Source organism: Acomys russatus, chromosome 1, assembly GCF_903995435.1.
Source record: "Acomys russatus chromosome 1, mAcoRus1.1, whole genome shotgun sequence".
Classification (NCBI taxonomy): domain Eukaryota; kingdom Metazoa; phylum Chordata; class Mammalia; order Rodentia; family Muridae; genus Acomys; species Acomys russatus.
Window position 1 is genome coordinate 116625838 of NC_067137.1, and position 14194 is coordinate 116640031.

Genomic DNA, 14194 nt, shown 5'->3' on the forward strand with positions numbered 1-14194 from the left:
ATCGCCCCACTCTTCCATACCACTCTCACCTGCGGTCCAGCAGCAAGTCTCAGCATCTGTCCCCGCTGGGTGGAGTCTCTCAGAGGACATCTATATTGGGCTAATATCCACTTATAAGTGAGCATATACTGTATGTGTCTTTCTGGGTCTAGGTTACCTCAAGATGATCTTTTCTAGTTCCATCCATTTGCCTGCAAATGTCAAGATTTCCTTGTTTTAAATAGCTGGGTAGTATTCCATTGTGTAAATGTACCACAGCTTCTTTACCCATTTTTTTGGTTGAAGGACATCTAGGTTGTTTCCAGATTCTGGCTATTATGAATAAAGCTGCTATGAATATAATTGAGCAAATGTCCTTGTTGCATGGTGAAGCATCTTTTGGGTATATGCCCAGGAGTGGAATAGCTGGGTCTTGAAGTAACACTATTCCCAGTTTTCTGAGAAAGCGCCAGATTGATTTCCAAAGTGGTTGTATAAGTTTGCACTCCCACCAGCAACGGAGAAGTGTTCCTCTTTCTTCACATCTGCTCCAGCATGTGCTGTCACTTGAGTTTTTGAGCTTAGCCATTCTGACAGGTATAAGGTGGAATCTCAGTCATTTTGATTTGCATTTCCCTCATTTGGAGACTTCATTAGGATCAAGTTCGCATTTTCCAGGAAGTTTCTATTGCACTAGGTTTCCATACACCCCTCAGATGCCCTTCAATTCTAGCTGTCTCTTCCTTCATTCCTCCCCTCAGTCCTATCATCCCTCTCCCTCCCCACCTGATCCTCTTGTTCCTGCCCTCCCCTCCAGCCCGTTCTCCCATAAAACCTTTCCTATTTCCCCTTTCCAGGGAAATCCATGTTTCCTCCTAGTCCCTTTCTCTATACCTAACCTCCCTAGGTCTACAGATTGTAGCTTGATTATCATTTATTTAATGGCTAGTGTCCACATATAAATGAATATATACCATATTTATCTTCCTGGATCTAGGTTACCTCACTCAAGACGATTGTCTTTTTAGCAAAATTTTTTAACAGCTGAATAATAGTCCATTGCGCAAATGTGCCACGTTTTCTTTACCCATTCTTCTGTTGAGGGACATCCAGTTTTTGGCTATTATGACTAGAGCAGCAATAAACATGATTGAGCAAGTATCCTTGTGGTGGGATGAAGCATCCTTCAGGTATATGCCCAAGAGTGGTATAGCTGGATCTTGAGGTAGGTCAAGTCTCATCCTTCTGAGGAACTGCCACCTGATTTCCGTAGTGGATGTGCAAGTCTGCACTCCCTCCAGCAATGGAGGAATGTACTCTTTATTCTACATCCAGCATGTGCTGTCACTTGTGTTACTGATCTTAGTCATTCTGACAGGTATAAGATGGAATCTCAAAGTAATTTTGATTCGCATTTCCCTGATGGCTAAGAATGTTGAGCATTTCTTTAAGTGTTTCTCAGCTCTTTGAGTTTCCTGTATTGAGAATTTTCTGTTTAGGTTTGTACCCTGTGTTTTAATTGGGTTATTTGATTTTCTGATATCTAGTTTCTTGAATTCTTTATATATTTTGAGTATTAGTCTTCTATTGGATATGGAGCTGGTGAAAATCTTTTCCCATTATGTAGACTACTGCTTTGTCCTAATGACAGTGTCCTCTGCCTTTTTTCAGTTTCATGAGGTCCCATCTATTCATTGTTGATCTTACTGCCTGTGCTAACAATGTTCTGTTCAAAAGTCTTTTCCTGTGCCAATGAGTTCAAGGCTATTCCCCACTTTAATTGCGTTCAGTGTATCTGGTTTTATGTTGAGGTCTTCGATCCATTTGGAGTTGAGTTTTGTGCAGGGTGATAAATATGCATCTATTTTAATCAGCTCAAAATTTAAAAATATTTTTTAGATAGTGTTTCACCTCTCACAAGCTCTTGTTCCTGGCTTGCCTGGAACTGGCTCTGTAGACCAGGTTGGCCCCAAACTCACAGAGATCTGCCTGCTTCTACCTCATGAGTGATGGATGAAAGGCGTGTATCTACCAGCCCAGGATGACATTTTAGTTAAGGACTCTATAGGGCCTCATTCCCTGAGGATATCTGAACTACTCAGCACATCCTCACTGTTGGATGTTTGGGTTGTTTCCCATCTGTCAAGGTGTTTCATCTCCTTGTTAAATTTCAAGACATCGCTGTCTATTCTAGCTATAGGCTCTCTGTCAGATACACGATTTGCAGGACTGTCTAGCTGGCAGCTTGGTTTTTCTTCATGGTGTTTCAAAGAGTGTACATGTGTGCATTTGTATATACACATGTATCAGTTTTAGAGACAAGTTTTGTTGTGTAGCCTAGGCTGTCCTCAACCTTGAAGACTTGTCCAAGCCCTTTGCCCATTTTTTATTTTTGGTCTTGTTATTGTTAAGATGCAGGATTTTCTGATATATCCTGGGTAGTAAATATTGACCAGATAGGCAATCTGCAAATATTTCCTCTTCTTCTGTACATAGTCTTTTTGGTTTATTTCCATTGTGTACAGAAGTATTTTTAAATGTATTTATTTTTATGTGTGTGTGTGGGTTCACTATGAATTCACTGAGGCCAGAGGTTGACATTATCTGTCTTCCCATCACTCTTAATCTTATTTTTTGAGATGTGGTCTCTCATTGACCTGGAACTCGTGAATTTACCTAGAACAGCTGGCCAGCAAGCCCCAGGGTCCTCCTGTCTGCACTTCCCAGCACAGGGATTGCAGGTCATGCTCCCACACTTAGCTTTTTATGTCGATGCTGGGGATTTGAACTCAGCCTCATAATTGCCCAACCAACACTTTACCCATAGCTCACCAATCCCTGTGTGCAGAAATTTTAAAGTTTCAGGTATTCTTGTTTGCCTATTTCTACATTTGATTTTATAACAGAAATTATGCATATTCACTGTCCTGAAACTTTATGCTTTCTTTTGTTTTATAGTTTTAAGTCTTGATTTGATTTATTTTGAGTTTACTCATGTGTGGGTTTGAGGTTCAATTTTATTTTTTTTTGTAAGTGATGATCCAGTTTCCTTAGCACTATGTGTTGAAGACTGACCTTCCCCATGTAATTTTTTTTTTTCTGAGACAGTGTTTCTTTTGTAGTCTTGGCTGTCCTTGACTTGTTTTGTGGACCAGGCTGGCCTCAAACTCTCAGAGATCCACCTTTCTCTGCCTCCCGAGAGCTGGGGTTAAAGGGGTACACAACCATGCCTAGATCCCTGTGTAATCTTAAAGGCTTGATGAAGATCATTTGGCCATAGACACAAGGGTTTGCTCCAGGATTTTCTATACTGCTTTACTGTCTTATCTGTGTCTTTATGTTAGTGACGTACCACATTGGTGATTGTGTTGTGCGTTTTAAAATAAGAAGTGTGAGGCCTCCAACTTTGTTCTTTTTCAAGGCTCTTTTGGGTGTTCAGAGTTCCTTGAGATTTTATATGAATTTTAGGATTGTTTATTTTATGTTTCAGGTATGGTCTTCTCACTACAAAGCTCATATTAGATATATATATATAATCCAGACTACCCTTGAACACACTATTTCCTGCCTTATCTTCTCAAATTCTTGGATTATATGTGTTTGCCACCATGCCCAGAAAATTTCCTATTTCTAATTTTTTAAAGTGGCATTGGGACTTTGTTTTGTCTTAAGGCCGTGTTTCCCATTGGTGGCCCGGTTGGTGACAAACTCATTTGCTCATGTGATCCTCTTGCCTCATCTTCCCACATTGCTGGGATTATAGGTGAATGGCACCTGACAGAACTGGGATTTTGATAGGGAGAACATAAAACCTATAAGAAATATAGATGTATTTTAAGTGTAGGGAGAGTGGAGATCTGAGACTAAAGAAACATAAAAGGCCGTGATGATTCACAAGAGGAAAGACCGTAGGTCCTGGTCACCAGGAGAGTACCACAAGCTGCCGAATCTTTAGAGACAAGGGTCTCAGGCCTGGGCCAAAAGATGTTCACTGGCCAGTATTAAGCGCTAAGAGTTCTAGACGTCCTAGGCCTATAAGAAATTAACACTGTCTTAGGATCCCTCAGGCTTCCTGGAAAGCCAGTGCCAGCCACAAGCAAGGGTCGAGGAGCCCTGATTCCCTCGGCCCAGAAGACTTGTACCGCTCCAGGTCCCGATGCCTACAGGGTGCCTATTGTTGCTCCCACCTGCTTGCTGCCACTTCTCGCCGTTGCTGAGTGTTGAGAGAAAGATGGTGTCAAAGACCAGCACATGAAGAGCTCCTTGCCTGCCGCGGTGGACAAAAGGACTGGCTGCTTGTTTGACAATTGTGTCACTCTTCTCCACTTAGTTTTGTCAGTGTTTGTGGCATGCTTTTGAGAGGTCTGGCATGAGGTGTGCTCATATTTATTACTGTTGTGTCTCTTGGTGAGCTGATCCCCTTGTCACCGTGCAGTTTCCTTCCTCTGTGTCCTGGGATAGATTTGAGGTTCAAGAGCGTCTATTTGTATGGGCCATCTTTCTCTATCATTTCAGCCCAGTATGAATTTAGATCTAGAATGGCTCTTGCTGGATCACACTTTATCTACCAAGCATAACTTTTAATTGGAGAATTTAATCCTGTAAGAGTATTTATGTATCAGATTATAAGATCTAAAGTAGTTGCTATTACGTGATTATTTTCTTTTTGTCTCCCCTTCTCTTCCTGTGTTCTTGTTTTTTTTTTTTTTCCTGAGTGATGTGTTTTAATTTAATTCTCATTCTTTTTGTGCACATTATGTAGTTTTTTGGGTATGTGTTACCATTGCAACTGCATAATTGAACCCCTTTGTGCCCCAGTTTATTTCCCTCATTTCATATTACCTATGATACAAATTACTACTTTTTAATTGCATACTCACTAAAATAAACTTGTAGCTACTTTTTATTCATTTAAAAAATTGACACAAAAATTTAAAATGACATATTCACCTATTTTACAGTACTACAGAATCCCTCACCTGAGAAGCTTATGTATTCCTGAGGTTTGCGTTTCAGCTTACTGTCTGTTCAACTTGAAAGGCTGCCTTTAGTGTTTCTGCTGAACAGCTCTAGTGTCACCCTTGTTTATCTGGGACAGTCTTAGTTTCTTCACTTTTGAAAGACACATAGCGTTTTGCCTTATATCTTTCTCTTTATCACTTTCAATATGTCATCTTACCCTTCCAGCCTTCTTTTGACAATCTTACAGGAGCTGTTAGCTGCTGAGTGCTCTCTTGCTGCTTTCCTGAGTCCTTTGTTGCTTTTGACACTTTCACTATTGTGTAGCTTAGTGTAGGTTCCCTGGACTTAGTCCAGGATCCCATTTGTTGACCTTGTTGTATTTGTCTGTTTGTTTCCTCACATCTGTTAGCTTTATTTCTTCCACTGAGTTTTCTGCCCTTCTCTTGCTTCTTGTACTTCTGAGATCCCCATAGTGTGTTCGTTGTTCCATTTGATAATCCCCTGTAAGTCTCTCAAGGCCCTCTTTACTTCTTTACCTCCTCTCTTTGGAGACACGATCTCACTTTGTAACCCAGGTTGGCCTTGAACTTGTGCTCCTCCTGCCTCAGCCTCCCCAGTGCTGGGCTTATAGGCATGTGTCACTGTGCTCAACTTCTTTTCCCCTACTCCTGACTCAGTATTTTATTTTATTCTTTTTCAAGACAGGGTTTCTCTGTGTGGTTTGGCTGCCCTGGAACTTGCTCTGTAGACCAGGCTGGCCTCTGCCTCCCATAACATGAGTGTGGGATTAAAGATATCCACCACTCCACTTGGCTCCTGACTCAGTATTTCAGATGCCTTGGCATCGAGTTTGTTGGTTCCTTCTTCTCCCTGGTTAAGTCTGCTTTGGATCTGTATGGTGAAGCTTTGATTATTCCTGCATTCTCTCTGATGATACCCTGACTGTGCCTATTGCAGTTCTGACTGCTTTGATCTGTCACTGTGCTCTCTTTCAGTTCATGGAGTATCCTTATTATTCGGCATTTGGTATCCTTTGACACTTCATATACTCTCTTCCTATAGGGCTATTTCTGGAAATTTAACACGTTCCTTTGACTGAGCCATGTTCCCCCAGTTTTTGTAGTTGCCATATGCTTTATATTATCCTTTGTTGAGGCTTGAAAAAAAAAAAAAGCCTCCTTCCCCAGTCTTTACAGAATGGCTTTGCACAGAAAGGGACCTTACTAGTCTTCCTGGCTCGATTCTGGATGTTTCTCAAGGATTTTCTGGAGGTGGGTCTTTGGGCCTTGCACATCCTCCACAGGCTAAGGTTTACCTGTTTGAACTTAAGATCGCAGGCTCTACTCTAAAGTCAGCCCAGCTGCCTCTGGCTGTGGCAAGCCTTGGTGTGCCTCTGTGGTGCCACACGCTCAGAGTCTGTAGCAGCCACCCTTTTCTCAGTGGCCCCTAACCTTGGCCAGTGCCTGTCACAAGTTAGACCTCCCTCCCCTTAAAAGTGAGAGCACCAAATGTTAGTTCTGCTTCCCTCATTACTCCCCAGGGAGAAACTGAGAGTTGGGACTAGTTTCCTCAAAGTCCTGGGCTGATCTAGAGAAGGGCCATGGCTGTCAGGTGAGCTTCTGCCTCATGGAGGCTCAAGTGAGCCACGGAAACCTGAATCCGGATTCTAGGTTTCTCTCATAGCAGCTGGTCCATACTTTGTCTCCACAGGGATGGAGTCCAGGGCCTTCTGCTCACCACGACACTGATCATAAACTCTCTAATGCTCTCTGGTGAAGGAAGCGTGAGAAAGTGGTAAACTCTGAGCTCAAAAGCCCATCTCCATATTGGACCTGAGCTCTATTCCTCAATTCATATAAGTGATGATAACAATAGCTCATGTTTGAAGGCTTTGCATCATGGCGTTCTAATCATTACATCTCATTTGATCTCTGCCACAGTCGAAGAGATATGTGTTGTTAATGTACCTTCTTGTAGGGAAAGAGCCTCAGGCAAGAAGAGTGAAGACACTGGGGCAGTGTTTACTGGATGGATCCCAAGCTGATGGTCACTGCTAGTTAGATGTTCAGAGTTTTATAGAATTTTGCATATTCTACATATTTGGTATCACATTCATTCTTAAAATTTTTAAACATGTTGAAGTATTTTGCCTACATGTATGTCTATGCATTATGTGTATATGGTGCCCACAGAGGCCAGAAGAGGGCATCAGATCCCTACACAGGTTCTGGGATTAAACTCACACCCTCATGATTGTATGGCAAGCACTGTACTTACTGAGCTGTCTCCCCAGTCCTCTCCAAACTTATCTCTTGTGCAGACCAGTCCTAAAAGCATGTCATCATGTGCAGTCACAGCAGCAACCACTCTTCTGGCACAAACTTTCTTCATTAGCTTTCCAACCTTGTGACAAAAAGATCTGGAACATTCAACTTAGAAGAAAGGTGTGCTGGGGCTCAGTGTCAGAGGTTTCCTCCATGGCCATGTGGTTGCCTGCTGTGGTTCTGATGCACACACTTCAGTATGGCGGAAGCACGCGGTAGAGGAAGCTGCTCACCTAGTAGCCAGAAAACAAGAAACAGATAGAGGCTGGTGTCCTAATGTCCTGATGGCTGGCTTTCTTCCTCAAGGCTCCTTTTTCATTGCTGTGACAAAGTAGCTGAGTAGAAGCAACTTTAGGCAGGAAGGGTTTATTCTGGCTTATAGTTTGACGGCAGTGTCCCACCACGGAGGGGACAGCATGGTAGCAAATGAGGGGGTAGTCGGTCACGTTGCCTCTGTAGTCAGGAAGTAGAGAGTGAACAGTAAGTGGGACCAAGCTGTAGACCCTCAAGGCTTATACCACAGTGACCCCTTCCTCCAGCATTCTCCTAAAGGAAGCTTCCTAAAGGTTCCACAATCTTCCAAAAGTATACCACCAGCTTGGGACCAAATGGTCAAATACATGAGCCCGTAGTGTATGAGAGTGGGTGCATTCACACTCAGATCACAACTCCTAACGGTACCGCTGCTGCCTAAAAGCACAATGGGCTGGCAACCAAGCCTTCAGTAGAAGCCTTTGGGGGTCTGATCTTAACTTGGGAAGGTCTGAAGTCTAGCTTCCTCTTTGGCTTGTCTCACCTATTGAAGATCGAGCTTGTAGGTGATAGTGGTAAAGTGTTTCTTAATTGATCACATATTTGGTTTGCGTGTTTTTCATTTTCCTGGTTCTCCATCTATTCCTGGAAATGTTGTCCTGACAAATTTTAGTACATCAGGACAATACTGAAACAGCTCCCTTGTTCAGAAGGATAATCTCTTATTTGAAGACTGCGGACTTGATCCAATTTCATCTTCCTGTGAAACATCTTATGTCCACTAGTGTCTGCTTAACTCACCGGCTAAGTGATGCTCCATGTCTGACCCTGGAATAGAAAAGTGGAATGTGCCAAGTTCCTCCTCACAGAGCTTATGCTTTCTTGGCTTGTGGTACCAGCTGTAATCTTCATTTAAAAAAAAAAAAAAATATATATATATATATATATATGGAAGTGTTTTTGGCCTTTGTTCCATTATAGTCTAAGACCACATAAAATAGTTGAGTGGTAAGAAAGATTACCTCAGGGATGGAGAGATGGCTCAGTGGTTAAGAGCGCTGCCTGCTCTTCTAAAGGGCTTGAGTTCAATTCCCAGCAACCACATGGTGGCTCACAACCATCTGTAATGTGATTCTAGCCTACAGGTGAACATGCAGGAAGAACACTCAATACATAACAATAATGAATGTTAAAAAAAGAGAAAGATTACCTCTAATAATGCATAATTGAAACCATGCTGCTTTGTCCACTGCTGCAGCTGAGGCCAATGCTACCTTTTCTTTTCTCTTTAACATTTGTTTATTTGGGAGACTGCGAAGAAAGTACTTGTGTGTCATAGCACATATGTGGCAGTCAGAGGACAATTCACAGGAGGCAGCTCTTTCCTCCCACCCTGTGGTTCCCAGGGACTGAACTCAGGTTTTCTGGCTTGGCAGGAAGCACTTTATCCATTAGTCCATCTTGCCAGCCCCATCACCTTTTTGTTTGTTTTTGTTTTTTTAGAACATATTGATTATACACAGTGAGCATTATCACACTTCTGCATAGTGTGTTTTGAGCTGATTAATTTGTTACCCTTCCTTATCCCTCTCACTGCAGCTGCATAACCCAGTAAGTTACATTAGGATTGCTCATGGGAGCACAGGCACCTCTCAATGGCTATAGCATTGGAGAAAATGTCTTTTCTTCCTCTAGCAAAGTTAATTGCCTGTAGATACTCAGGAGGGATGGAGCCCGGAGGTGGGGGTGATGTCCAATTTATGGCTGATCATTAGGTTGTCACTTGTTCTCATCACACTGACCAGTTGTGAGCCTCTGTAGTTACCACTGCCCAACTGCAAAGAGAGCTGTCCAGCCAAACCTGACAACAGCTGTAATGCTCAGGCCTTTGGTCCATGGGATGCATGCCCGGGATGAGACATTCAAGTCTAGTGTCACTCTTCTACATGCAGGCTTAGTTTTTCCAGCACCACTTGTTAAAATCTTTGTCAAAATTTAGGTTGTGGTAGTTGTGTGGACTTACATTTAGGTCTTCTGTTCTATTCCACAGTGGTGTGTGTGTGTGTGTGTGTGTGTGTGTGTGTGTGTGTGTGTGTGTGTGTGTGTGTATACATGCACATGGAGTCTAGAGGTCGGTACTAGATATCTTCTTCCTTAGGGTTTCCATCAGCCTTACTTTTTGAGACACTATCACAGAACCTGGAGTTCACCAGTTCACCTAGACCGGTGGCCGGCAAGCCTCCAAGCTCTTCTTGTTTCCACCTCCTCAGTGCTGGGATTACAGGCATGCACAAATACCCCACCCCCCATCCCCACTCCGTCCTCATGCCTGTCCCAGCATCCCTGGATTTTTATGTTGATGCTGAAAAACCCCCAAAAAATAAAAAAATAAAAAAATGAGGTCTTTATTACTTGTGCCATAAGCACTTTACAGAGCCTTGTCTTCAGTTCCTCCTTCAAGCATTTGTTAAGTGAATTTTTAAAAAAATCTCACAGTGGCTATTTGACGGAAGAGTCTATTGTGGATGGGAATACAGAAACGCCTCACTTTTGAGCAGTAGTGAATTTTAAGATGTAATTATGTTTGCTTTTAGTAGAACATTTCCTTTTGGTGGCTTAATTTAGATTTCCTCAAAATAAAGCTATGGAGTCCCTTTAGTTTACACTTTTATTTTAAAGTTAAATATCACTGGAAGTCCAGTTGAACTGTGAAATGTGGAGGAGGATTTAGGGTTGCCACAGTTTCAGAAGGTTAATTCATTATCATGACAGGAAGCGTGGCTCTGAGAGCTCACATCTGATCTGTACATTGTGGGTAGAGAGAGTGTAAGACTGGGCCCGGCTGGCTTAGGCTTTCAATAAGTTCACCGCCAGTGACACGCCTTTTCTAACAAGGCCACACCTTTTAATCGTTCCTTAACGGTCCACCAACTGGGAATCAAATATTCAAAGTATGAGCCTATGGGGAGCCATTCTCATCAACTACCATAGGTTGTATGCATATTTCTTGGGATAAGCTGTAATATCTGGTGGGTTCTGGAGCTGCCTCCTCAGTTCCCCTCAACCAGCCCTATCAGACCTTATGCACTAGAGGCCTAGGGCCTGTACTAGACCAAGCTGCTTAACATAAGACAATTTGTGAGAGCTTTTTGTTTTGTTTTAATAAGTATTTCTTTTCGAGTGGTGTTTGAGTTTTGGCTGGTTTGATCAGGAAGAGGACTTGGCAGTCTTCTGATACATATGCAGTAACATGTGATTAGTGTGTGCCATGTGTTTCCTCGTCTTTACAGCATTCCACAAAGTATGTGCTGTCTTCCCCACTATAGCATGTGGAGGTTGAGGCTCACTTAGCCTTTAAGAATAAGCCTTGAGGTTTCTCAGTTGAGAGCACACGCTAGGATTCAGAGCCCCTCCTTCCTGTAACCACTGTAGAGGAAGGTGAAGCATTCCGAATTGGGGGACTAAGGAGAACTGGAAGTGGGGGTGCATGAAATACGGAGCCAAGTCAATGCTGAGACCATCATGCAGAGCATCCAGGTCAGCAGGTGTGAGAGGCAGGCTGGAGTTTAGGACAGTGAGGCTATGGAAGAAGCTGACCGCCTAGCTTGTAGAGCTGAGACTTTTCACTGGAAGATGCTGCAGAGCGGTGCAGAGGGATGGCTGGAGGGAGGGTAGGAGCAGGGTATTAATTAGAGCCAGGGGAGCCTAGAAAGAAGCAGGCATCTGAGGATACGCCCAAGTGCTTCTTACCATGCAGTCTTCTACTCATTGGAAACACCCCTGTCGGGCCATGGGACGCGATTGGTATTTTTAGACACGATGCTGGTTTCCATTTGTGTCTCCTGTTCTGTCTCAACACAGCACAGTAGTGAATGTTCGTATCCGTAAATGTCAGGACAGCTTTCTTGTTTTACTTGATTGGCACGTCAGACTCTGTTCATATGCTCAGTTCTCATTTTGTTTCACGTACATCATGGCTGTGTGCCCACAACCTAAAAATGTGAAAGGGAAAACAGTTGCCAAGTAAAACTGGTAGGACAACAGGATTTGAAAGGCTTCTCTTAGTCTCCTGTGGGATTGAGCAACATAGATCAGAAGTTTGCTTTCTCGGAAAATTGGTTATTTCACAGAAGAAAATATGCTGCTTCCAAAACTCAGGTGTTCGTGTTATCCTATGGTCACTTGTTTAGAATATTCTCATTTAGCTTTTAAAAATTATCAGGGACATAGAAAAAGTTGGGCTAATGTCTGCATGATACATAGCATTTCAAGTTTCTTTCTCTAGAGATGCCTTAAGCAGCCATTGGGGAAGCTGCAGCTCTGCCACAGCTGCAGGGGCTGGCTGCAGGAACTATTGCAGGACTATGCCTGTGGAAGGAAGAGGGCACTAGATTGACCAGTGCAGCCAGGGTCTATAGTATGGTGAGAGAGCCAGTGCTAACAGGACCTGCCAGAGGCTGGCTGTCTTCCAGGGATGTGTTTGGATAGCAGGCGACACCTCGCAGAAGGGCTCTAGGCTCCTTCGCCCTTTGTAAGAGCCTTTCTGTATTTATACAAGGCATTTGTCTTGTTTAGGGTTGCATGGAAGTGCTAATTTAAAGAATAAGTAGATGAAAAATTAATACGTGGTTATTTCTTCCTAGTACAAAGGAAAACTAAGTCCCAAAGTAGGAGTATGTGCTTTCTACGCCTTGAGCCTTTGACGGATGCCTCGGAGTGACCATTTGGGTCATTTAACGTTTCATGGTCACAGAAGTACTCTCATTCCAGAGAAGACTGGGCTGTTAGAAGCCTTGGCCACTCACTAGGTACTATTCCTCACACTTTGGAGTTAACATGAAGTAACCATGTGATGAAGGGTCTGCCTAGTCTGAGAGGCAGGCTCCTCTTCCCATTGGTCCCAACATCTTGTCAGCTCAAGTGTCTACCTGCGTTGCCCCTGAGCATATCTAAACAGTTTAAGCCTTTAGAGGTCTCTTGCCCTAAGTCTGGTAATCGTAACATTCAGGTCAACTACTTAGGAACATAAACAGGTCATGTATCCCAGCCCTGCAACATTATCACTTCCCTTGTTTCTGTGACCAAACAAAGACCTGCCAGGAGGCCACTTAAAGGAGAAGGAATTTATTTTGCTTCATGCTTGAAGGTATGTGGCAGAGAAGCAATGGGAGCAGGCAGCTCCATGGTAGTAGGGACCTGTGGTCGGGGCTCTAGCTTAGTAGAGCAGGAACCAGTGATGGGACGGGAAGCAGAGCCAGGCTGTAAATGTCAAGTTCCACCCTCATCAGCCCACTCTCTCCAGCTAGGCCCTGCCTCCAAAGGCTCTGCATCTCCCCAGAGCAGTGCCACCATCTGGGGGATCAAGCCTTCAAACCTGAGCAGACGAGTGCAGTTCACACCCAAACCACAACACACCTTTCTTAGAGCCATTAGCTGCTCCCCATCTACTGAACGAATCCTCTCTGGAAGGAGCTTGAACCAGACGGTTCATTGGTATTAAGACAGCAGTAGAGCATGTTAGTTAGACAAGCCAGTGTCCGAGCCATTGCTCCCAGAGATGCGGGAGAGCCATGTAGGATGCCATAATGTCACACAGTCCACAGCGAGAAGATAGCCACTAACTGTCCTCAGTACCTCAGAGGAAGCAGGTGCTTCTGCAGCCACAGGGCAGCTGATTGTGTACCTGGCCCAACCAGGACCAACCAAGAAAGGAGGAACCAAAAATGTCTGGCTGATTTTGGTGTTTGTGAAGTTTTAATAGAAGAATCAATACCTCATGACTCAGGATTTTTTACTCAGTCTTGGGGGTACAGGGTTAAAATAAGGTGGCATCAAAATCAGATTTGTGGAAATGCTCTGACAGATTTTTTCAGGGCAGAATGGGATAAGGAAGCCCGGTTACTGATGTGAGAGATACAGAAATGCTGAAGGCCAGAATTCAGGCAGTAGGTGTGAGAAGGGTTAGTCTCCAGAGCACAGTTAGCAACTGACTTAATTTGTAAAAATGTTGAATGACTCAAGTTTTTTTTTCCTCCCTTATTTTATAAAGATTTGCAATCTAAATGCTGAAGAATTTCCTTCATGGCAGGTTTCAGGAGGCAACCTTGGTACATTTGCCAAATCTCGCCAGCCTGAGCTTTACAGACGGGTAAACATTCTTCTTCCTTTTTGGCTGACATCTCACTTTTCTTCTGTTCTGAAAGGGTTACAGCAATTTTTGTACTTGAAGGGATTGACATCATGTACCCAGCAAATGAGCACTCAAACGAAGGAGTCCACTAATCCACGGGTCATGTTAGCCATGGCACTGTGGTGAGTGTGAGCCTGACTGTGGCACTGAGCAGCACGTGCACCTGTGCTAGTTTAGCTGCAGGGTAGCATACTGGATTTGGAAAAATTGTTCTGTGCTCTGGCTGTCCTTGAAAGGTAGCCTGGCTGTCACCTATATGATGCTCATTTATGACATGGGTTGTGTCTTTGTAGCAGCAACAGCCTTGGGAAGATGAGGTCATTAGATCACAGCAGCGCAAGGTCTCAATCCTCATTGCAGAAGCCCCACCCCACTCTATACAATTCATGGAGGTGGGTTGTGATACGTGATTTACCCAAGATCCTGGCCGCACCCTGGGTTCGACTTATTTCTCTAGACTAATCCAGCTCCCAGCCTGGAGTCTAAG

The 14194-nt window shown here is 43.6% G+C and overlaps 1 protein-coding gene across 1 annotated transcript in view; it reads left to right on the forward strand.

Annotated features, from left to right (window-relative positions):
• The window catches only part of Evl (Enah/Vasp-like), a 130410-nt gene that overhangs the window by 26675 nt on the left and 89541 nt on the right, over positions 1-14194 (forward strand). The gene's annotated exons all lie outside the window — the stretch shown is intronic.